The sequence below is a fragment of the Phalangium opilio genome, unplaced genomic scaffold (genome assembly GCF_054372755.1).
Source record: "Phalangium opilio isolate 3A_F unplaced genomic scaffold, DU_Popi_V2 ptg000100l_1, whole genome shotgun sequence".
In the NCBI taxonomy this organism is placed as follows: domain Eukaryota; kingdom Metazoa; phylum Arthropoda; class Arachnida; order Opiliones; family Phalangiidae; genus Phalangium; species Phalangium opilio.
In genome coordinates, this window is record NW_028324203.1 from 381656 (window position 1) to 406588 (window position 24933).

Genomic DNA, 24933 nt, shown 5'->3' on the forward strand with positions numbered 1-24933 from the left:
AGTACCAAACCCCTAGAGCAACGGATCATGCGTATTATAAACATGCTCAATACATAGGCCTAACCTGTAGTTAGTTGCATTTAAATAGTCACTAAATTACTTCTTCAAAAACTCGGGTCCGACCGGGATTTGAACCCACGACCACTCGCACCCAAAGCGAGTATCATACCCCTAGACCAACGGACCATGCGTAACAGAGACATGCTCAACTCATAGGCCTAACCTGTAGCCAATGTCATTTAAATAGTCACTAAATTACTTCTTCAAAAACTCGGGTCCGTCCGGGATTTGAACCCGGGACCACTCGCACCCAAAAGCGAGTATCATACCCCTAGACCATCGGACCATGCGTATCAGATACATGCTCAACTCATAGGCCTAACCTGTAGCTAGTTGCATTTAAATAGTCACTAAATTACTTCTTCAAAAACTCGGGTCCGTCCGGGATTTGAACCCGGGACCACTCGCACCCTAAGCGAGTATCATACCCCTAGACCAACGGACCATGCGTATCAGAGTCATGCTCAACTCATAGGACTAACCTGTATTTAGTTGCATTTAAATATCCCTAAAATACTTCTTGAAAAACTCGGGTCCGTCCGGGATTTGAACCCGGGACCAGTAGCACCCTAAGCGTGTATCACACCCCTAGACCAACGGACCATGCGTGTCAGAGACATGCTCAACTCGTAGGCCTAACCTGTAGGCAATGTCATTTAAATAGTCACTAAATTACTTCATCAAAAACTCGGGTCCGTCCGGGATTTGAACCCGGGACCAGTAGCACCCTAAGCGTGTATCACACCCCTAGACCAACGGACCATGCGTATCAGATTCATGCTCAACTCATAGGCCTAACCTGTAGCTAGTTGCATTTAAATAGTCACTAAATTACTTCTTCAAAAACTCGGGTCCGTCCGGGATTTGAACCCGGGACCACTCGCACCCAAAGCGAGTATCATACCCCTAGACCAACGGACCATGCGTATCAGAGACATGCTCAACTCATAGGCCTAACCTGTAGTTAGTTGCATTTAAATAGTCACTAAATTACTTCTTCAAAAACTCAGGTCCGTCCGGGATTTGAACCCGGGACCACTCGCACCCTAAGCAAGTATCATACCCCTAGACCAACGGACCATGCGTATCAGAGCCATGCTCAACTCATAGGACTAACCTGTATTTAGTTGCATTTAAATATCACTAAAATACTTCTTGAAAAACTCGGGTCCGTCCGGGATTTGAACCCGGGACCACTCGCACCCAAAGCGAGTATCATACCCCTAGACCAACGGACCATGCGTCTCAGAGACATGCTCAACTCATAGGCCTAACATGTAGCTAGTTGCATTTAAATAGTCACTAAATTACTTCTTCAAAAACTCGGGGCCGTCCAGGATTTGAACCCGGGACCACTCGCACCCTACGCGAGTATCATAACCCTAGACCAACGGACCATGCGTATCAGAGCCATGCTCAACTCATAGGACTAACCTGTATATAGTTGAATTTAAATAGTCACTAAGGTTCTTCTTCAAAAACTCGGGTCCGTTCGGGATTTGAAATCGGGACCACTCGCACCCAAAGCGAGTATCAAACCGCTAGACCAACGCATCATGCGTATCATAAACATTCTCAATACATAGGCCTTACCTGTAGTTAGTTGCATTTAAATAGTCACTAAATTACTTCTTCAAAAACTCGGGTCCGTCCGTGATTAGAACCCGGGACCACTCGCACCCTAAGCGAGTATCATACCCCTAGACCAGCGGACCATGCGTATCAGAGCCATGCTCAACTCATAGACCTAACCTGTATTTAGTTGCATTTAAATGTCACTAAAATTCTTCTGGAAAAACTCGGGTCCGTCTGGGATTTGAACCCGGGACCACTAGCACCCTAAGCGAGTATCACACCCCTAGACCAACGGACCATGTGTGTCAGAGACATGCTCAACTCATAGGCCTAACCTGTAGATAGTTGAATTTAAATAGTCACTAAGTTACTTCTTCAAAAACTCGGGTCCGTCCGGGATTTGAACCCGCGACCACTCGCACCCAAAGCGAGTATCATACCCCTAGACCAACGGACCATGCGTATCAGAGACATGCTCAACTCATATGCCTAACCTGTAGTTAGTTGCATTTAAATAGTCACTGAATTACTTCTTCAAAAACTCGGGTCCGTCCGGGATTTGAACCCGGGACCACTCGCACCCTAAGCGAGTATCATACCCCTAGACCAACGGACCATGCGTATCAGAGCCATGCTCAACTCATAGAACTAACCTGTATTTAGTTGCATTTAAATGTCACTAAAATACTTCTTGAAAAACTCGGGTCCGTCCGGGATTTGAACCCGGGACCACTCGCACCCAAAGCGAGTACCAAACCCCTAGAGCAACGGATCATGCGTATTATAAACATGCTCAATACATAGGCCTAACCTGTAGTTAGTTGCATTTAAATAGTCACTAAATTACTTCTTCAAAAACTCGGGTCCGACCGGGATTTGAACCCACGACCACTCGCACCCAAAGCGAGTATCATACCCCTAGACCAACGGACCATGCGTAACAGAGACATGCTCAACTCATAGGCCTAACCTGTAGCCAATGTCATTTAAATAGTCACTAAATTACTTCTTCAAAAACTCGGGTCCGTCCGGGATTTGAACCCGGGACCACTCGCACCCAAAGCGAGTATCATACCCCTAGACCATCGGACCATGCGTATCAGATACATGCTCAACTCATAGGCCTAACCTGTAGCTAGTTGCATTTAAATAGTCACTAAATTACTTCTTCAAAAACTCGGGTCCGTCCGGGATTTGAACCCGGGACCACTCGCACCCTAAGCGAGTATCATACCCCTAGACCAACGGACCATGCGTATCAGAGCCATGCTCAACTCATAGGACTATTCTGTATTTAGTTGCATTTAAATATCCCTAAAATACTTCTTGAAAAACTCGGGTCCGTCCGGGATTTGAACCCGGGACCAGTAGCACCCTAAGCGTGTATCACACCCCTAGACCAACGGACCATGCGTGTCAGAGACATGCTCAACTCGTAGGCCTAACCTGTAGGCAATGTCATTTAAATAGTCACTAAATTACTTCATCAAAAACTCGGGTCCGTCCGGGATTTGAACCCGGGACCAGTAGCACCCTAAGCGTGTATCACCCTAAGCGTGTATCACACCCCTAGACCAACGGACCATGTGTGTCAGAGACATGCTCAACTCATACGCCTAACCTGTAGATAGTTGAATTTAAATAGTCACTAAGTTACTTCTTCAAAAACTCGGGTCCGTTCGGGATTTGAACTCGGAACCACTCGCACCCAAAGCGAGTATCAAACCCCTAGACCAACGGATCATGCGTATCATAAACATTCTCAATACATAGGCCTTACCTGTAGTTAGTTGCATTTAAATAGTCACTAAATTACTTCTTCAAAAACTCGGGTCCGTCCGTGATTAGAACCCGGGACCACTCGCACCCTAAGCGAGTATCATACCCCTAGACCAGCGGACCATGCGTATCAGAGCCATGCTCAACTCATAGACCTAACCTGTATTTAGTTGCATTTAAATGTCACTAAAATTCTTCTGGAAAAACTCGGGTCCGTCTGGGATTTGAACCCGGGACCACTAGCACCCTAAGCGAGTATCACACCCCTAGACCAACGGACCATGTGTGTCAGAGACATGCTCAACTCATAGGCCTAACCTGTAGATAGTTGAATTTAAATAGTCACTAAGTTACTTCTTCAAAAACTCGGGTCCGTCCGGGATTTGAACCCGCGACCACTCGCACCCAAAGCGAGTATCATACCCCTAGACCAACGGACCATGGGTATCAGAGACATTCTCAACTCATATGCCTAACCTGTAGTTAGTTGCATTTAAATAGTCACTAAATTACTTCTTCAAAAACTTGGGTCCGTCCAGGATTTGAACCCGGGACCACTCGCACCCTACGCGAGTATCATAACCCTAGACCAACGGACCATGCGTATCAGAGCCATGCTCAACTCATAGGACTAACCTGTATTTAGTTGCATTTAAATGTCACTAAAATACTTCTTGAAAAACTCGGGTCCGTCCGGGATTTGAACCCGGGACCACTCGCACCCAAAGCGAGTACCTAACCCCTAGAGCAACGGATCATGCGTATTATAAACATGCTCAATACATAGGCCTAACCTGTAGTTAGTTGCATTTAAATAGTCACTAAATTACTTCTTCAAAAACTCGGGTCCGACCGATATTTGAACCCAGGACCACTCGCACCCAAAGCGAGTATCATACCATTAGACCAACGGACCATGCGTAACAGAGACATGCTCAACTCATAGGCCTAACCTGTAGCCAATGTCATTTAAATAGTCACTAAATTACTTCTTCAAAAACTCGGGTCCGTCCGGGATTTGAACCCGGGACCACTCGCACCCAAAGCGAGTATCATACCCCTAGACCATCGGACCATGCGTATCAGATACATGCTCAACTCATAGGCCTATTATTATTATTGTTGATGAGGAGGGTACGCGCCCTAGCACCGATGCCAAAGGCATATTGTGCATCCTCGTGATCAGGCCTTGAATTGGCCTGTAGCTGCAGCGTAGCGAAGAATTCGCTCCACCGTGAGAGAGGAGACCCTCGAGGGTTCCAGGGTGTGTGAATCAAAATATTCTAATCTAAGCGAGGCGAAGTAGTCGCACTCGCAAAGTACGTGAGCGGATGTTTCTTCCTTCTCCTGACACGACCTACAGAGAGGGTCGTCGGCAAAACCCATCAGATGGAGGTGCCTATTAAGCCGACAATGCCCGGTCAAAAGACCGGTGGCCAGCCTAATATCCCATCTGCCGAGCGAAATTAGGTCCCTAGCACGAGACCTGCAGGGATCATCGACAAGCAGTCTGTCTCTGGCCCTCCATGCTGTGCCAGAGCTGGTTTTGTATGACAGTCAACCTGTCATGCAGACACCGTTTGACGTGCCTGTAGGGGATGGGGACGGCCGGCTCCGGAGGACTACGGTGCTGGGCCGTAGGTGGGGGGGGGTACAAATTCAGCGCTATAGGTATGCGGGGTTTCCACTCCATTCCTCTCTCTTTCCTTCGAGATTGTAGGCAGAGTAATGAATATGAAACAGCAAGCTATTTTATATCGTTAACCGTGCGAACGTATTGAAAATATTAAGTTAATAATAAGTGTTGTATAATTACTTTAACCGAAGCTCTAACATGGCCCAAAATATGTCTATGGTAGAGTCACGTATAGACGGGTTGTTGCGTTAATCCGTTACTCATAGTGGGTGTGCTACCACGAAGCTAGGGGGGAAAAACTGTGACGTCAACATTGGGTCCCGAATTTGTATTGCCCAAGCTGACGATGTCTCGCGACTGCCAATATGGTCGCCTGAAAATAAGCTAAGAGATAAGAGCGTGTGACGTCACTACAAAGTTCGTGGTAACACCGTGGATAAAAAACGCGCGTGAGGTTGAAATTTGTTTTCACTCTACAGGATAGGCAACTCCCTATCTCTGGCGACGGCTTATTCCGTATATACTCTGGTAAAAACATCGGTTGTCAGCACGCGCATATATATTTTTCTCTATGGAACGTAGCCTCGTACGTGCCGTCAAGAGACAAAAAACTTGAGGATCTTCGGGATTTAAAATAACCGCTAGTTTTTTTTAGCTCGAGTGCCCGGACCTCTAGGCCTTAGTTTCAAATACGCGTAGTAGGCTGTAGGTAATTTCACGCGTATTTGAAACTAAGGCCCAGAGGTCCGTGCACTCGAGCTAAAAAAACTGGCTGGTCCGGAAGATCCTGAAGTTTTTTATCTCTTGTCAGCACGCGCGATACTAGATTACGTAAAAACCTAGCTTCGCGCGTGCTGACAACCGGGAAAAAAGGTGTCGTTCGAGATAGGGAGTTGCCGATCCTATATCGTGAAAACAAATTTCCTCACGCGCGTTCTTTATCCGTGGTAACACGCTATAGTGACTAGAGTGGTATATAGACCGAGTGAGGAAAGGTAAAGCCCCGCCCATTTTGATATATATCATTCATGCGTTTTACAATAGCTTCGCACATGCATTTAATAACTTCGGCTTGATCATTTAAAAGCTTGAAGTGAAATCTCATATAACTAAATTTCTCGTTCAGTTTCCCTGCCTCGGCCTTTGTTAGAGTGAAGACGCTACTATCCTCGAATACTATATTCCCCTCCATAACGGTTATTTTTATTTTCAAGTTCAAGTGACGATAATTACCCCAGTCGCCAGTTTCCATAGCTGAATATATCTCCGTCCACTCCTCCATAAATTCCTTCAAAACGTCTTCCGAGATGGTGAGAATAGTTCCGTCCTTTTTTGTCAAAAGTAGGCTTGGCTTGTATGCATTCACCCCGAAATCGGCAGAGCATTCATCCCCTAGTCTAACGCGGGCGTTTACGCGGTAATCTAAAACACGATCTCCGGCATTGGTGGACATTCTTGCTACAAGTCTTTACTGTTTAAAAGGTTACAACCGAATGATCTTTATTGCGAGATTTTCTTGATAGCGGGGTTGATATTTAGCCTGAGGGTATATTGGATCTTTTTTAATTGTCCTTAATTGGCCACCGACCAGGTGGTTTAGGACCTTAAAAGGGGGCGTGTTTAAACCATTTGCATTGTTATCAATGGAATCTGTATTTAGAGTGATTTATGACTAGCCCAAACGTCTTAAGACATTCCATCGGCTTTTTATTTATTCGTAACCACGCTCAGTTTATTGCTTTGTTAGTTGGTGACTCTTCCTACCACGAAACATTTAATTGATTCAAGGTGTTTGCCCCGAAGGCATTATCGTGACAAGTCTCTACATGTTTAAGATATTTTTGTTGCGTTATCCGAAATTGAGGTAATATTTTTACAATACCAAAATGCAAATTCAACTAGAAATACAGTTACGAGGATAAAAGTAACTGCCACTATTTTCCCTGGCTTTGAAAGAGCTTCGCGAATTAACGTCTGCTTAGTAACAGCATCCATTTTAATCTAAACTAATACTAAATTTCATACTAATAATACTTAACTACAAGGGATTTATATAAAATACATTCAAAAGTTATGCTGACTACTTCTAAAATACACATGAATATTGATTAAAATACTGGAATTTATATAATACTACCTAAAAAACACCAATTTTACCATGCACAAGTGGCTTATTAGAAACTAATACTGACTTTCATACGAGTAATACTAAACTACAAGGGATTTATATAAAATACATGCAAAAGTTAAAGCTGACTACTACTAAAATACACATGAATATTGATTAAAATACTGGAATTTATATAATACTACCTAAAAAACACCAATTTTTCCATGCACAAGTGGCTTAGGGATTTATATAAAATACATGCAAACGTTATAGCTGAATACTGTCTAAAATACACATGAACTACCTAAAAAACACCAATTTTACCATGCACAAGTGGCTTATTAGAAACTAATACTGACTTTCATACGAGTAATACTAAACTACAAGGGATTTATATAAAATACATGCAAACGTTATAGCTGAATACTGTCTAAAATACACATGAACTACCTAAAAAACACCAATTTTACCATGCACAAGTGGCTTATTAGAAACTAATACTGACTTTCATACGAGTAATACTAAACTACAAGGGATTTATATAAAATACATGCAAACGTTATAGCTGAATACTGTCTAAAATACACATAAACTACCTAAAAACACCAATTTTACCATGCACAAGTGGCCTATTAGAAATAATTACTGAACTTCATTCGAATAATACTAAAGTACACATGAATATCGACTAAAATACAAACATTGTTATGATGCAAAGTAAAAGATACCATTTTTTTATGAAGCAAAATATGATTTGCATCAACTATGATGCTTCCACAATTCTATTTCATCTCGAAAGTCACTGCTGTAGCTGATTTAAATCTCTGGTGAACCATCTGTCCACTCGTAACAAGAGCACAAGTCCTTAATGCGGTATTTAAACTCACCGCACAGAGTACAAAGGTTTCGCTCGTCAAGAAGATGTTTTAGCTCTTTATGAGTCGACATACGGATAAGATTTTTAGATTGAACTAAAACACAACGTCTAAAGTGCGCACAGTCAAGTGATGTGCACAAATAATTTAATTGGTCGCAGTCAGGCACGTCTTTTAAAGTCCCATCACAATGAGGGCAGTGTAGATGACCCGTACGTGGCATGGGGACATACTCTAGTTTTTTGAGGTTTTCATGAACATTTTCGGCCATACCGAAAGAGATGTGGTCAGATGAATGAAATATACCGGAATATTACTTATTATGCTAAAAAACTTACCGATCTTAACATTTCCGAGTAAAGTATACACGAATATGGCTAGACTGTCTCATATGTTTTCTATTTAGCACATTTTAAGGGACATTTTTACCAAAACAAGAATTACATATTCCGTAAGGTGCATCGGAGGAAACACGTGATTTCTTACTAGCTTTGTCACCAACCTTTCTCTCCAGAGTTCGGAAGTGAAATGGCTCTCTATAGTTTACAAAATCCCCTTTTGGCCACCCAGGTTTGTGTTATATGACATTAAGGGGGAGGAGGGGGTCGAATATGGTTCATAACAAAAGAATTTATCCCAATCTGTTTTTTGCTTATACGTAAACACGTTCAGACGTGTCGTAATGGCTTTTGGGGGCGTGGTCGAGCCAGTTGTATTGTTAGCAATGGAATTTATTTTGTCCTTTCTTTAATTGGACCACCCACCAGGTTTTATTGCATTGAAAAGGGGGGGGCGAGGGTACACCTTTATCCCCATCTGTGTTTTAGTTATACTTAAACATGTCCTTGCGTGTCTTAATGGCTTTGGGAGGGGGGGTTGAACCATTTGTAGTGCAAGGTTATCAATGGAATTTATTTTTAGAGTGATTTATTGCTTTATTAATAGGGGCTGGTGATTCATCCTACAAGGGGGTTCAAGCATTAAATTGATTACAGGTGTTTGCCCCGAGGGCATTATTAGGACAAGTCTCAACAAGTTTAAGATGTTTCCGTTGCGTCAACAGAAAGGCAATATATCATTAGACCGAAGCATTGACCTAAACGTACTATATTTATCAAAATTATCGGCAGCGTAATCAAAAATTTGTGGAAAACGTAAAACGGTATTGAAAGAAGCATCATTCACAACGCATTTCGTGTTAGAAATAAAAAACAATCGAAACGTTTTTGATCATTTGGGTTACAATTGACCGACACGAAAACGATAATTCAAAATTCATAAAATCCCATAGGAATACATGGGAAAATGAATAGACCACCGAAACGAAATCAGTCTTTTAGCATACAGTTTACCGACACGAAAAGCGTCATTTGAAAAACATTTCAAATTGTTAAAAACGTGTCGATAAATTTGCACAGCATTTATCAAAATTACTCTATGTTTCACTAAAAAACTTTAAATTTAGCACCGATTAAGAATTTAGGATACATTCCTTAACGGTATATACTCCACCCAAGGGGGGTGGGAGGGGGAAGGAGATCAACAAAGATCTTAAGGGCATAATAAAATGATTGTAAAAATAACTCACTTTGACACGCTGAAGGGTCCGTTACCAATAGGTGCGGGAGGCTGCTACGTTCTCCCATCCCCATTGTATGTTGTGAGTTGTTATGGAGTCAAGTCCACAAAGGTTGACAAGAATACGCAAGATCTTGGAGATCAAACCCCTAAAAACTACTTATTGTACTATTTATTTTATTGATCTTGGAAATACTGCAATTCCTTAATCTCTGGTTTCAGAGTTTGGACGAGATTGTTAGAAGAATGACGTCATCTTACAATCATGTTGAAACGCGCCCGTAAAGAATAACTTAATCCTTTTGTTAAGAAATATTCTTTGTAATCTCTTTTGTATTTTTAAAAAATAAATGTGTCACCTTTTTAATACTGTTTTCTTTTATTTCATATATTAAGTAATGGGGGGGTAAAAGAGAGGGGTTGGAACTATTGGTGATAAATAAATCGAATATTTCTATCATCATATTCATTCATCATCATGAACTCGGAGCTGCAGAGATATCATACTTTTTACTCCTCGCCACAAGATGGAAACTATAAAAAACTTTATGCAGAGCGGGATTTTATTCTTTACATTCCGATGATCTACTACAGTGCTTTGAATGGAACGGCATTTTATTAGCCTGGAAACCCACCGATAATCCTTACGAAGAACATTTGAAACATTTCCCTAAGTGCAACTTTATCAGACGTAGGCACACAAAAAACATACCCTTTAACATAGATGAAACAGAGACGTACACCAAGTCAATAAATAACAAAATCAAGACCGAAGAAAAAAACACCTGAAAAACCCCAAGAAAACACGGAAGAAATTTATCATACCTTTAAAGTTAAAACTACAGATCTCGAAAGATTAGTCTTGGAACTTTACGTTAGAAAACAACTAAACGCTTTGTATATCAAAGAAAAACTTAATGACTTACGTAAGATTTAAAAATAATATTAAAATTTATCATCTTCCTTACGAAGATAGAAGAAATAACTATAGGTTAAATCAAATGCAATTTAAAATGAAAATTGAAAAAATATCCTTATTATTATAATTTATACTTTTAAAGAAAATAAATAACTTTTTACTTTATATCATATTCTTTATTATATAAAAACGTCTTGGTTTGGACCAAGGCCGAAAAATCAAACGATATGTGTGAGGTTTATCAATTGACTGAAGTTCAGATATTGAAATTTTTTTCAAGTTATTTTTATCCACTCAATCCTTAGTCAATATTTAATTCAATCAACTGATTTTACTGTTAATCGATCTAGTCCCTCTAAATTCATTTAAAAAATTACATATCTACGCTTTTTCAAGGAGAATTACATTTTCCGAAAACATTTTATCATGAAATAAAAACATCAAAGAAAAACTTAATGACTTACGTAAGATTTAAAAATAATATTAAAATTTATCATCTTCCTTACGAAGAGAGAGTTCCACAAAGTGATTATTGCCTTTAAGGTGGGCACAGCAGAAATTACACTACTTCAGAAAAAGTTTAAATATTAGATTAAAAAACTCTTAAGGCATGACTCAAACAAAAATATATTAGCACGGTAGAATGTCATTAAGAAAATACACTGTTATAGGTACTATTTTAGGCAAAATTTATATATAATGTAAGAAAACATCATAGAAAAGTTACACTGTAATATATTCTGACATGGATAATAACATTTAAATGAAAGGCTAGTTCTTAAAAAATGTAAGAAAAAATCCCAGAAAGTTACACTATAATATATCCTGACAATTTTAGACAAAATTTATATACAATTTAAGAAAACATCCTAGAAAGTTACACTGTAATATATTCCGACATGGATAATAACATTTAAATGAACGGCTAGTTGTGAAACCCCCAAAAGGCCATAAATCACTTTGTGGAACTCTCTTAGACCAAATTAGAAATAGGAATTGGTTGGGGGATGGGGGGGGCAGTTGATGACGTCACGTCGTGATGATCTTGGTGGGAAATTTTAAACGGTGGTGGATTTCTGTACGGCATATTTTAGCGTCCTTGGCGGTAAATGGATGCATTGTCAACGCAAGGTTCCACTCTTAAATTAGGTTTACCTTTGATGTTTGGTCGATAGTGAGTTTCTTCAGCTCTTGCAGCCCCTCCCCATTTTTCAATTCGGAACTTATAGAAGATAATCCCTAGTTCTGTACACCATCTGTATATTATTATCAACATTTTTTTGAATCAATTGCTTTGCCACCAACCAAAGTGAAAATATTATTTTACATCTTCTGTAATTCCACAAATATGCATGGGAAACAAGATGCCGGCCACTGTTAAGGCGTGGACCGGGTTTTACGCACTCTCCTCTTTTTTACCTCTCCGAGTGACGTATGTCACGGAGAGGTATTACACCGGACGTGCGTGTGTGTGTGTCTGTGTGTGTGTCTGTCACGCCCCACGTGACCGCGTTCGCAGTTTGCGTATCGGAGCAAACGTGTTCCCAATTTCCGGACTGCATTGACAGTTCACGGAAATTTGGGTTTGTCTCCTCTGGCTATTCTACTTGAGTTCCAACACCACCAGCTTTGGTTTTCGTCCACTCCACATGGACACTAGTCTGTACTTCTAGCTTCCAAGCACAACCATCTTCTGTTCTTCGTCAATTTCACCTTGACACCAGCTTCTATGCACCACCATCTTCTGTTCTTCGTCAATTCCACATTGACACCAGCTTCTATGCACCACCATCTTCTGTTCTCCGTCAATTCCACATTGACACCAGCTTCAATGCACCACCATCTTCAGGTCTTTTGTCCATTCCACATGGACGCCAGTCAGCCCATTCTGGCTTCTTTTCCTTCGTCATCGTTTGGTTTCAAGATATACGCGGCGATCGGCTAGGGTTACGAGAAACGTCTAGCCTCCCAATGGCAGGGCTTCCACCATCGGTTCACGCGAATGCGTTTTTATCTATTATTATAATGGAAACGAATCGTATATATACCCCAAAATTTGAAGAAAGCGGGCAGGAGGGGCACCCTTCACTTTAAACGTCAATATTAGCAAAGTTTCGAAAGATAATAGGAACAACTTTATTTTAAACGATTTAACTATTTTTAAAGTTATTTACTGGCGATTAAAATAATTAATATCATTTATATTTAATTAATTATTTAAGATAAACTTATTTCTACGTACTGACACAAGTGAGAGTTAATATAGAACGAGTAATGAAGATTGCATCTGAATCGAAACACTACACGCATATCAAAGTTAATATAAAGCGAGTAGGATGAAAAGATCTCTTACAAAACGATAACATTTTCTTTTTGCAGAATATTAAATGGAAATACTTAAATATTTTTCGGCATTACGATTCATTTAGTAGTTGTGTAGGTATAAAGCTCTGTTTCATCTCAATATTCCAAGAACATCTTTTGATATTAACATTTCAAATTTGGTATTTACTTTTTAATTCATCTTTACTACATTTATATATAGTGTAAACGTAACTTTTGGCTTCATTAAATAATAAGGATGTTAATACTTTATCTCTCCATACGTGTTGAAACGACTAGGTCTATGAGATAAGAATTGACCTTGTTTCATGTACTCTTAAAGGAGGTCTTAACGGTTCAGAGTGAGTCGAAAGTTAAATACACATTTAAGTGATAGATATTAGGTCCTCATTAGAATTATTGAGGATACGCAGGGAATTATGAAACGCTTTAGACTTTACAAATGATCATGGCAATATCTCGCCGATTAGAACAATGTATTTCCGGTTTGTCTCATTGGCTGGCGGATCTGTGTTTGGAAAGTAAATTCGTCTCGGCTCGGAGAGGTTTATTTTGGTTTCCCAACTTGTTTTTTCTCAACCTGTCAATATTTGATTGATTGTGTAGGCTTATAATTTTGTAAGCTTAACAAAGGATGCTTTTGTAGGAATAAATTTACTCTACAGATATATGTAGATATGACTTGATACCGTTTTGTAACGTTAAAGTAATATTCACCCGCTTTTGCTAATTTCCTATGTAGATTAACATGGGTTTTTCGTGATTTTTCCCCACCGATAACTTAAAAACTACAGCGAAGATACTTTTCGGAATTGTCTTAAATTAACAATTAAGTATTCAGGGTGTGCTATCAGCCAGTTTGATCAAAACAATTAAGTCTAAGTATGTTAATTTTAGTTAATTACAGAAGTACGGCTTTGACCATCGTGATTGGACATAATAATTAGCTAGATCTCTTGGAAAACTCAGTGTTATTACGTATCTGTAGTGTGGTGGTTATCACGTCCGCTTCACACGCGGAAGGTCCCAGGTTCGAGCCCTGGTAGATACATGTATTGACCATCGTAATTGGACATAAGAATTAGCTAGATCTCTTGGAAAACTCAGTGCTACCACGTATCTATGGTGCAGTGGTTATCACGTCCGCTTCACACGCGGGAGGTCCCAGGTTCAAGCCCTGGTAGATACATGTTTTGACCATCGTGATTGGGCGCTTGAATTAGCTAGATCTCTTGGAAAACTCAGTATTACCACGTATCTATGGTGTAGTGGTTATCACGTCCGCTTCACATACGGAAAGTCCCAGGTTCGAGCCCAGGTAGATACATGTTTTAACCATCGTGATTGGACATAATAATTAGTTAGATCTCTTGGAAAACTTAGACTTACCACATGTCTGTGGTGTAGTGGTTATAATAAATATTTAACAATTATTTCATTTCACTTGGTTTAATAATGTGACATAGGTAGCATACTTTTTCCCTACTTTTAAAACCATTAAACTAAGTAATATTATAAGTTCAACAGATTGTCAAAAAAAAGATGCTAAAGGCCACTATAAATGGTGCTTAAATGCCTAATATTTCCTTAATACTTCCAAATAATATTAGTAAATGGCGTGAATTGATCATAGAAATGGGGTTAAAGTACACCCTAAATGATGTCTTTTTTGGCACCAGAAAAAACAGCATATATGGTGTTTGAATGCACCATTATATTTTAGAGTGCAAATGTATGACGGTAAAGCAAACATAATTATTCAAAATTTAATTACATTAAGACTGAATTTACAGATATTATATAAAAACGTCTTGGTTTGGACCAAGGCCGAAAAAACAAACGATATGAGTGAGGTTTATCAATTTCAGATATTGAAATTTTTTTCTAGTTATTTTTATCCACTCAATCCTTAATCAATATTAAATTCAATCAACTGATTTTACTGTTAATCGATCTAGTCCCTCTAAATTAATTGAAAATATTACATATCTACGCTTTTTCAAGAACAATTAATTTCATGATAAAATGTTTTCGCAAAATGTAATTGTTTTTGAAAAAGCGTAGATATGTAATTTTTTAAATTAATTTAGAGGGACTAGATCGATTAACAGTAAAATCAGTTGATTGAATTAAATATTGACTAAGGATTGAGTGGATAAAAATAACTTGAAAAAAATTTCAAAATCTGAAACTTCAGTCAATTGATAAACCTCACACATGTCGTTTGTTTTTTCGGCCTTGGTCCAAACCAAGACGTTTTTATATAATAAAGAATATGATATAAAGTAAAAAGTTATTTATTTTCTTTAAAAGTATAAGTTATAATAATAAGGATATTTTTTCAATTTTCATTTTAAATTGCATTTGATTTAACCTATAGTAATTTCTTCTATCTTCGTAAGGAAGATGATAAATATTAATATTATTTTTAAATCTTACGTAAGTCATTAAGTTTTTCTTTGATATATAAAGCGTTTAGTTGTTTTCTAACGTAAAGTTCCAAGACTAATCTTTCGAGATCTGTAGTTTTAACTTTAAAGGTATGATAAATTTCTTCCGTGTTTTCTTGGGGTTTTTCAGGTGTTTTTTTCCTCGGTCTTGATTTTGTTATTTATTGACTTGGTGTACGTCTCTGTTTCATCTAAGCTAAAGAGTATGTTTTTTGTGTGCCTACCTCTGATAAAGTTGCACTTAGGGAAATGTCTCAAATGTTCTTCGTAAGGATTATCGGTGGGTTTCCAGGCTAATAAAATGCCGTTCCATTCGAAGCACTGTAGTAGATCATCGGAATGTAACGAATAAAATCCCGCTCTGCATAAAGTTTTTTATAGTTTCCATCTTGTGGCGAGGAGTAAAAAGTATGATATCTCTGCAGCTCCGAGTTCATGATGATGAATGAATATGATGATAGAAATATTCGATTTATTTATCACCAATAGTTCCAACCCCTTTCTTTTACCCCCCCCATTACTTAATATATGAAATAAAAGAAAACAGTATTAAAAAGGTGACACATTTATTTTTTAAAAATACAAAAGAGATTACAAAGAGTATTTCTTAACAAAAGGATTAAGTTCTTTACGGGCGCGTTTCAACATGATTGTAAGATGACGTCATTCTTCTAACAATCTCGTCCAAACTCTGAAACCAGCGATTAAGGAATTCCAGCATTCCCAAGATCAATAAAATAAATAGTACAATAAGTAGTTTTTAGGGGGTTGATCTCCAAGATCTGGCGTATTCTTGTCAACCTTTGTGTAATTCCCTCCATAACAACTCAAAACATACAATGGGGATGGGGAGAACGTAGCAATCTCCCGCACCTAATGGTAACGGACCCTTCAGCGTGTCATAGTGAGTTATTTTTACAATCATGCCGTTAACATCTTTGTTGATCTCCTTCCCCCTCCCACCCCCTTGGGTGGAGTATATACCGTTAAGGAATGTATCCTAAATTCTTACTCGGTGCTAAATTTAAAGTTTTTTTTTAGTGAAACATAGAGTAATTTTGATAAATGCTGTGCAAATTTATCGACACGTTTTTAACAATTTGAAATGTTTTTCAAATGACGCTTTTCGTGTCGGTAAACTGTATGCTAAAAGACTGATTTCGTTTTGGTGGTCTATTCATTTTCCCATGTATTCCTATGAGATTTTATGAATTTTGAATTATCGTTTTCGTGTCGGTCAATTGTAACCCAAATGATCAAAAACGTTTCGATTGTTTTTTTATTTCTAACACGAAATGCGTTTTGAATGATGCTTTTTTCAATACCGTTTTACGTTTTCCACAAATTTTTGATTACGCTGCCGATAATTTTGATAAATATAGTACGTTTAGGTCAATGCTTCGGTCTAATGATATATTGCCTTTCTGTTGACGCAACGGAAACATCTTAAACTTGTTGAGACTTGTCCTAATAATGCCCTCGGGGCAAACACCTGTAATTAATTTAATGCTTGAACCCCCTTGTAGGATGAATCACCAGCCCCTATTAATAAAGCAATAAATCACTCTAAAAATAAATTCCATTGATAACCTTGCACTACAAATGGTTCAACCCCACCTCCCAAAGCCATTAAGACACGCAACGACATGTTTAAGTATATTATTATTATTGTTGTTGAGGAGGGTACGCGCCCTAGCACCGATGCCAAAGGCATATTGTGCATCCTCGTAATCAGGCCTTGAATAGGCCTGTAGCTGCAGCGTAGCGAAGAATTCGCTCCACCGTGAGAGAGGAGACCCTCGAGGGTTCCAGGGTGTGTGAATCAAAATATTCTAATCTAAGCGAGGCGAAGTAGTCGCACTCGCAAAGTACGTGAGCGGATGTTTCTTCCTTCTCCTGACACGACCTACAGAGAGGGTCGTCGGCAAAACCCATCAGATGGAGGTGCCTATTAAGCCGGCAATGCCCGGTCAAAAGACCGGTGGCCAGCCTAATATCCCATCTGCCGTGCGAAATTAGGTCCCTAGCACGAGACCTGCAGGGACCATCGACAAACAACTTTGTCTGTCTCTGGCCCTCCATGCTGTGCCAGAGCTGATTTTGCATGACAGTCAACCTGTCATGCAGACACCGTTTGACGTGCCTGTAGGGGATGGGGACGGCCGGCTCCGGCCCCAAGAGCTTGGCCTCCGCACCCCTTTTCGCAAATCTATCGGCTTGCTCATTGCCATAATATCCGCTATGCCCTGGCACCCAGTACAGCAGAACCCTGTTGCAGGATGCCAGTCGCGCTAGCAGGTCGAGGCAGCTACGCACCAGTTGAGAAGTAATCTGACACTGGTTCAGAGCGTTCAGGGCAGCCTGACTGTCAGAATAAATTCTCACAGTCCGTCCGGTATACCCTTTGTTAATACAGTAATCTGCGCAATAACAGATCGCGGCAATTTCAGCCTGGAACACACTAGCGAAGGTGCCCAGGCAAGCAGAAAAGCCGACCCTTGTGGTTTGACAGTAATAGCCGGCGCCAGCGCCGGAATCAGTCTTGGAGCCATCGGTGAACCAAATGGTTTCACCCCCAGTGCCAAGAGGCAGCAGGTTAGTCCACTCTGCCCGACTGGGGAAGTGGATGCTGAATGGCTTAGTGAAATCAAAACTGGTAACGGTTTTGTCAGAGCACATCGTAAGCGACGGCTCAAGTGCGGCGTACTCCCGAAAGAGCTTCGTATGGCTGTAATCCCAAAGTCTTGGAACCCAACAGCCACTAATGTTGAGCCTGTAGGCTCCCATGACAGCCTCCTCCTCAATGAAGAGATGAAGAGGAAGCATGTCAATGAGCACCTCCAGGGAAGCAGTTGGGGTCGATCTCATGGCCCCCGTAACACCAATGCAGGCAAGCCTTTGAAGCTTGCGCAGGGCAGCCTGCACCGTCTTAAGCCGGACCCTTGTCCACCAGACAAGTGCCCCGTAAGATAGTATGGGTCTGATGATCCCAGTATAGAGCCAGTGTACAGCCTTGGGGTTGAGGCCCCAAGTCTGGCCGACAGAGCTCCTGGTCCTCCAGAAGAGCATCTTGGCCTTCTTAATACACCGATCAAGATGCGGCTTCCATGTGAGTCTACAATCAAAAGTCACCCCCAGGTATTTCACCTCGGAGGACTTTGTCAGGACCTGGCCAAAGAAAGAGATATCATTGAACAGATCCTTAGTATTCTTCCTCGTAAAAGGAACAAGGACAGTTTTATCAGGATTAACGGTAAGGTTAACCGCCTGACACCATTGCTCCACGCTAGAGAGAGCAGATCTCATAAGCGCGGTGACAGTATCCGGGAACTTCCCCGTAAAGACTATCGCTACATCGTCCGCATACCCGAAGCAGCAACAGCCCCCAGCACCCCCGAGCCTCCCCAGGAGCTCGTCCACCACCAGGCATCACAACAGGGGGGAGAGCACTCCACCCTGAGGGCAGCCCCTGCTGGTAGTCACCCCTAGAGAGTCCCCAAGGAGGGACGCCGACACCTCGCGGTCGGTAAGCATGGACTTGATCCAGCGGCCAAGAGTGGCGCTGATGCCAAATCTCTCAACAGCTTCAGTAATAACCGAGCTAGAGACCTTGTCAAAGGCCCCCTCGATATCGAGGAAGACAGCCAGTGAAATTTCCTGAAACTCGAATGCCCTATCCAGGCAATTCGTAAGGCCGTGAAGGGCCGTCTCAGTGGATTTGCCTTTTTGGTAGGCAAATTGTGAAGAAGAGAGAGGAGTTACCGAAAGTACCTCGTCTCTGATGTACCTGTCCACCAACTTCTCCAGAATTTTGAGGAAGAAGGAGGTCAGGCATATGGGTCTAAATGCTTTCGCCTCGAGATAGGAAGCCTTCCCGGGCTTGGGAATAAAGATGACCCTAGAGCGTTTCCAGTCACGAGGTATGTGACCGAGAGCAATGCAAAGTCTGTAGATCTTGCATAGCGGAGAGGCGATGTGGTCTAAGCCCTCCTGCAAAAGCAGAGGGAAGACCCCATCGGGTCCCGGAGACTTGTAGGGCTCAAAACAGTTGACAGCCCACCGAAGCTTGGGAATCGTGACAACCTGTCTGGCTACAAGCCAGTCTTCCCTCTTAGCCCTGTGCAGGACAGGGTAGAGAGAGTCAGGGTTTGTTGGATTGATAAAAGTAGAATCAGGAAAATGGACCTCCAGCATGTGCTTGAGAGTCTCAGCCCAGATTTAGTGTACACACCCTCCCGTAGCTTAATAGCATTAAGTCGATGTGTGCTGTCGTGCGCTAGAATCTTCATGACCCTAGCCGTGGCAGGGACATTGGAGATTTGCTCACAGAAGGTCCGCCAGGAGTCCTTCTTAGCAGCTCTAATGGCCCTGTTGTAGGTGTTAAGGGACTGCCTGTATCCAGCCCAGTCACCCGTGCGCTTGGCTTTGTTAAAGAGCCTGCTCGTGTATTTACGAAGCCGGCTGAGATCCGCGTTCCACCAAGGGACAAGCCTCGAGCGGTTGACGGTCTTAAGTGGGCAGTTCCGGTGGAACGACTCCATGATGGAGCACTGTAAATCACCAGCAGCCCGATCAAGATCCTTAGGTGAAGTAAGTTTAAGAGTGTGACCCCCTCCGTAGCGTAGGATTAGGTCTTCCCTATAGCCGGCCCAATTAGTCCGTTTTGGGTTGCGTATCTCCGTCCCCGCCGGGACAGAAGTAATCGCGACAGTAAACCAGATGTGCCTATGATCCGACAGAGACGGTTCATTTGACACATGCCAGTTAGACACGGAAGACACGAGGTTTTCTGTGGCTAGCGTGAGGTCAATGACCTCCCTTCTATTAGAAGTAACAAAAGTAGGTTCATTGTTTTGATTAAGAATATAGAGTTTACAACCAACTAAATATTCTAGTAAATCATCACCCCTCTTGTTGCAGTCAGAGCTGCCCCACGTGATGTGATGAGCATTGGCATCGCAGCCAATGATTAGTTTGTCCCCTCTCTTTTCACATTGATTGACCAAATTGATCACCTCAATTGTCGGGAGAGAGTCCGCGTCGTGGGCAAAGTATGCGGAGGCAGCCGTGATAGTCAACTTGGCATGCCCAGTGGCCAGGACTAGATTCACGGCCGCCGTGTCCTGGGACGTGTACAGCGGTAGAGAGATACAACAAAGATCCCTCCGAACCAAAATACACGCCCTAGGTCTAGCAGCAGTTTGGTCATAAAATAGTGACCCCGCCGCGTCAAGACCGAGGATTTTGCCATGGCAAATCGACGGTTCTTGTATGAGGGCCAGATCAAGACCCTCTATAGCAAACCTCCTGCAGAGTACCGCAGAGGCCGCCTTACTATGATTTGAATTGCACGTAGCGTCCCCATGGTCCCTAAGAGAGGGGTTCAGAAGGAACCTAGCTACACCTCATCGGTCCCGAGAGGGCTAATGGCACCTCCCCCCCGACAGGCGAGCTCCCAGTCCCAAGATCCTCCCCCTCACCAGGACCACTAGAACGCTCATCGGCTGAACCCCGAAGGGTCCCATCCGATTCTTCCAGTAGGGTGGACTCATCCATGGAAGAACAGACTTCCGAATGAGCCACCCCCCCTCCCCCTCTGTGCCTAGAGCGACACCAGAGAGCTCCTCCGCGAGATCCCCCATCTCGCTAGTCCCACCCCCCGCCGCAGACTCGGCTACAGTGGTTTTAGTGGTTTCCGTGTTCTGAAGGAGTTTGAAGGAACCCTTGTCCACTCCAGTATAGCCCACGAAACCAGCATTCTTAATGGCTTCCAATGAGGAGCCATCAATTAGCAGTACCCAGTACCGTACGGCCCTGTCCACGTACGTCCGGATACATTTCCAGCGTTCAGTGGCAAAACCTGCATTAAGGGCCTTTAGGCGCCGAAACAGCACCGCCGGCTCCTTGGTGATCTGGTCCTTGGTGCGGAACATTACCTTAAACGGCTTAGGGAGTTCGCTAGCTCTCATTACTGAGAGCACCGCATCCCCCACCACCGAGTAGGCTAAGTTGTCCTTCAACCATTGCCCAGTGAACGAATCCTCACAGGAGTATACTAGGGCCCCGGTCGTCAGGCTAAAGTTCGCAAGGCGCGGTAGAGGGCTCCCCGAAGGTATCCCATCCAGCGCCCTTAGAATCGCCTTCTGAATTGGGCCCACGTCTTCCTCCGTGATGACCGCCGTCGGATAGCCTTTTTTGACAATGGCCATCTTTTCTGAGCTGGCGGCGTCACTATAGGACTTAGCCTTTTTCGACGCCGCCTGCGAGGTACTTGGTGAGGGAGTCGAATCCTCCGCTCTGGGCCTCTTCATTGGGTTGTCACGAGCCATCGCACCCCCAGCGGGGGTGGAGACCGTTTCAGACCCCGATTTGACCTTTTGCCGAGCAATCCGTCGTTTGAGACGACGACGCACGGTACGTTTCGAGGGCTTGCCAGACACACGCACCGATAAATCGGCACGAGTATCGCTGGATACAAGCCCTTGTAAAGTGGTATCAGTGTGGGTTCTGCCTTGAGCAGACCCCTGCACCGTAGGTTTGGTAGTGTTAGAGTTGTTTTTATTAGATTTATCCATGGGAATCCCACGAGTAAGGGGGCAAGTAAAAGGTCACCACCCGGTAGTACCCCACCCGGGTGGAAGGCTAGATACAACGGGGAGTCGCCCGGTGCCCCGAGGGGATCGTTAGCGATACCGTAGTTTTACTTCCCCAGTACCATGCAGCCCTCGGCACGATGCCTCAACACCTTGGCTTGGGAAGGGCGCGTATCCGCTTAGCCCAAACTACGTAGTGGTTAACCAGCTCTCACCACCGAGGTGTGATACTCCGCATCGATGAGGACCCAAGCTAGCGTGTGTGAAGTTAAAAACGCGAGCGGGAAGCCAAAGCAAGGGGGGGAAAAAGATACACCCCATCTAGCTTGCGTCCCCAACTTCGAGAGCCAACTCATAGGCCTAACCTGTAGCTAGTTGCATTTAAATAGTCACTAAATTACTTCTTCAAAAACTCGGGTCCGTCCGGGATTTGAACCCGGGACCACTCGCACCCAAAGCGAATATCATACCCCTAGACCAACGGACCATGCGTATCAGAGACATGCTCAACTCATAGGCCTAACCTGTAGTTAGTTGCATTTAAATAGTCACTAAATTACTTCTTCAAAAACTCGGGTCCGTCCGGGATTTGAACCCGGGACCACTCGCACCCTAAGCGAGTATCATACCCCTAGACCAACGGACCATGCGTATCAGAGCCATGCTCAACTCATAGGACTAACCTGTATTTAGTTGCATTTAAATGTCACCAAAATACTTCTTGAAAAACTCGGGTCCGTCCGGGATTTGAACCCGGGACCACTCGCACCCAAAGCGAGTATCATACCCCTAGACCAACGGACCATGCGTAACAGAGACATGCTCAACTCGTAGGCCTAACCTGTAGCCAATGTCATTTAAATAGTCACTAAATTACTTCATCAAAAACTCGGGTCCGTCCGGGATTTGAACCCGGGACCAGTAGCACCCTAAGCGTGTATCACACCCCTAGACCAACGGACCATGTGTGTCAGAGACATGCTCAACTCATAGGCCTAACCTGTGGATAGTTGAATTTAAATAGTCACTAAGTTACTTCTTCAAAAACTCGGGTCCGTTCGGGATTTGAACTCGGGACCACTCGCACCCAAAGCGAGTATCCAACCCCTAGACCAACGGATCATGCGTATCATAACATTCTCAATACATAGGCCTTACCTGTAGTTAGTTGCATTTAAATAGTCACTAAATTACTTCTTCAAAAACTCGGGCCCGTCCGTGATTAGAACCCGGGACCACTCGCACCCTAAGCGAGTATCATACCCCTAGACCAGCGGACCATGCGTATCAGAGCCATGCTCAACTCATAGACCTAACCTGTATTTAGTTGCATTTAAATGTCACTAAAATTCTTCTGGAAAAACTCGGGTCCGTCTGGGATTTGATCCCGGGACCACTAGCACCATAAGCGAGTATCACACCCCTAGACCAACGGACCATGTGTGTCAGAGACATGCTCAACTCATAGGCCTAACCTGTAGATAGTTGAATTTAAATAGTCACTAAGTTACTTCTTCAAAAACTCGGGTCCGTCCGGGATTTGAACCCGCGACCACTCGCACCTAAAGCGAGTATCATACCCCTAGACCAACGGACCATGCGTATCAGAGACATGCTCAACTCATATGCCTAACCTGTAGTTAGTTGCATTTAAATAGTCACTGAATTACTTCTTCAAAAACTCGGGTCCGTCCGGGATTTGAACCCGGGACCACTCGCACCCTAAGCGAGTATCATACCCCTAGACCAACGGACCATGCTTATCAGAGCCATGCTCAACTCATAGAACTAACCTGTATATAGTTGCATTTAAATGTCACTAAAATACTTCTTGAAAAACTCTTGTCCGTCCGGGATTTGAACCTGGGACCACTCGCACCCAAAGCGAGTATCATACCCCTAGACCAACGGACCATGCGTATCAGAGACATGCTCAACTCATAGGCCTAACTTGTAGCTAGTTGCATTTAAATAGTCACTAAATTACTTCTTCAAAAACTCGGGTCCGTCCAGGATTTGAACCCGGGACCACTCGCACCCTACGCGAGTATCATACCCCGAGACCAACGGACCATGCGTATCAGAGCCATGCTCAACTCATAGGACTAACCTGTATTTAGTTGCATTTAAATGTCACTAAAATACTTCTTGAAAAACTCGGGTCCGTCCGGGATTTGAACCCGGGACCACTCGCACCCAAAGCGAGTACCAAACCCCTAGAGCAACGGATCATGCGTATTATAAACATGCTCAATACATAGGCCTAACCTGTAGTTAGTTGCATTTAAATAGTCACTAAATTACTTCTTCAAAAACTCGGGTCCGACCGGGATTTGAACCCAGGACCACTCGCACCCAAAGCGAGTATCATACCCCTAGACCAACGGACCATGCGTATCAGAGCCATGCTCAACTCATAGGACTAACCTGTATTTAGTTGCATTTAAATGTCACTAAAATACTTCTTGAAAAACTCGGGTCCGTCCGGGATTTGAACCCGGGACCACTCGCACCCAAAGCGAGTATCATACCGCTAGACCAACGGACCATGCGTATCAGAGACATGCTCAACTCATAGGCCTAACCTGTAGCTAGTTGCATTTAAATAGTCACTAAATTACTTCTTCAAAAACTCGGGTCCGTCCGAAATTTGAACCCGGGACCACTCGCACCCAAAGCCAGTATCATACCCCTAGACCAACGGACCATGCGTATCAGAGACATGCTCAACTCGTAGGCCTAACCTGTAGCCAATGTCATTTAAATAGTCACTAAATTACTTCATCAAAAACTCGGGTCCGTCCGGGATTTGAACCCGGGACCACTCGCACCCTAAGCGAGTATCATACCCCTAGACCAACGGACATGCGTATCAGAGCCATGCTCAACTCATAGGACTAACGTGTATTTAGTTGCATTTAAATGTCACTAAAATACTTCTTGAAAAACTCGGGTCCGTCCGGGATTTGAACCTGGTACCACTCGCACCCAAAGCGAGTATCATACCCCTAGACC

At 42.8% G+C, this 24933-nt stretch overlaps 15 non-coding genes across 15 annotated transcripts; 2 read left to right on the plus strand and 13 right to left on the minus strand.

The window, feature by feature from the left end:
• Positions 1 to 433: 433 nt before the first annotated feature.
• On the minus strand, positions 434 to 505 carry TRNAP-AGG (transfer RNA proline (anticodon AGG)). The gene has a single exon. It is a non-coding gene; the product is annotated as a tRNA-Pro (tRNA).
• A 404-nt stretch (positions 506 to 909) lies between these two features.
• On the minus strand, positions 910 to 981 carry TRNAP-UGG (transfer RNA proline (anticodon UGG)). Its single transcript has one exon. It is a non-coding gene; the product is annotated as a tRNA-Pro (tRNA).
• An 87-nt stretch (positions 982 to 1068) lies between these two features.
• On the minus strand, positions 1069 to 1140 carry TRNAP-AGG (transfer RNA proline (anticodon AGG)). The gene has a single exon. It is a non-coding gene; the product is annotated as a tRNA-Pro (tRNA).
• Positions 1141 to 1226: 86 nt separating this feature from the next.
• Positions 1227 to 1298, minus strand: TRNAP-UGG (transfer RNA proline (anticodon UGG)). Its single transcript has one exon. It is a non-coding gene; the product is annotated as a tRNA-Pro (tRNA).
• An 881-nt stretch (positions 1299 to 2179) lies between these two features.
• TRNAP-AGG (transfer RNA proline (anticodon AGG)) lies at positions 2180 to 2251 on the minus strand. The gene has a single exon. It is a non-coding gene; the product is annotated as a tRNA-Pro (tRNA).
• Positions 2252 to 2814: 563 nt separating this feature from the next.
• Positions 2815 to 2886, minus strand: TRNAP-AGG (transfer RNA proline (anticodon AGG)). The gene has a single exon. It is a non-coding gene; the product is annotated as a tRNA-Pro (tRNA).
• A 10967-nt stretch (positions 2887 to 13853) lies between these two features.
• On the plus strand, positions 13854 to 13926 carry TRNAV-CAC (transfer RNA valine (anticodon CAC)). The gene has a single exon. It is a non-coding gene; the product is annotated as a tRNA-Val (tRNA).
• Positions 13927 to 13991: 65 nt separating this feature from the next.
• TRNAV-CAC (transfer RNA valine (anticodon CAC)) lies at positions 13992 to 14064 on the plus strand. Its single transcript has one exon. It is a non-coding gene; the product is annotated as a tRNA-Val (tRNA).
• Positions 14065 to 22333: 8269 nt separating this feature from the next.
• TRNAP-UGG (transfer RNA proline (anticodon UGG)) lies at positions 22334 to 22405 on the minus strand. The gene has a single exon. It is a non-coding gene; the product is annotated as a tRNA-Pro (tRNA).
• An 87-nt stretch (positions 22406 to 22492) lies between these two features.
• On the minus strand, positions 22493 to 22564 carry TRNAP-AGG (transfer RNA proline (anticodon AGG)). Its single transcript has one exon. It is a non-coding gene; the product is annotated as a tRNA-Pro (tRNA).
• An 86-nt stretch (positions 22565 to 22650) lies between these two features.
• TRNAP-UGG (transfer RNA proline (anticodon UGG)) lies at positions 22651 to 22722 on the minus strand. Its single transcript has one exon. It is a non-coding gene; the product is annotated as a tRNA-Pro (tRNA).
• Positions 22723 to 23443: 721 nt separating this feature from the next.
• Positions 23444 to 23515, minus strand: TRNAL-UAG (transfer RNA leucine (anticodon UAG)). The gene has a single exon. It is a non-coding gene; the product is annotated as a tRNA-Leu (tRNA).
• An 87-nt stretch (positions 23516 to 23602) lies between these two features.
• TRNAP-AGG (transfer RNA proline (anticodon AGG)) lies at positions 23603 to 23674 on the minus strand. The gene has a single exon. It is a non-coding gene; the product is annotated as a tRNA-Pro (tRNA).
• A 720-nt stretch (positions 23675 to 24394) lies between these two features.
• TRNAP-UGG (transfer RNA proline (anticodon UGG)) lies at positions 24395 to 24466 on the minus strand. Its single transcript has one exon. It is a non-coding gene; the product is annotated as a tRNA-Pro (tRNA).
• Positions 24467 to 24712: 246 nt separating this feature from the next.
• TRNAP-AGG (transfer RNA proline (anticodon AGG)) lies at positions 24713 to 24784 on the minus strand. Its single transcript has one exon. It is a non-coding gene; the product is annotated as a tRNA-Pro (tRNA).
• Positions 24785 to 24933: the final 149 nt, after the last annotated feature.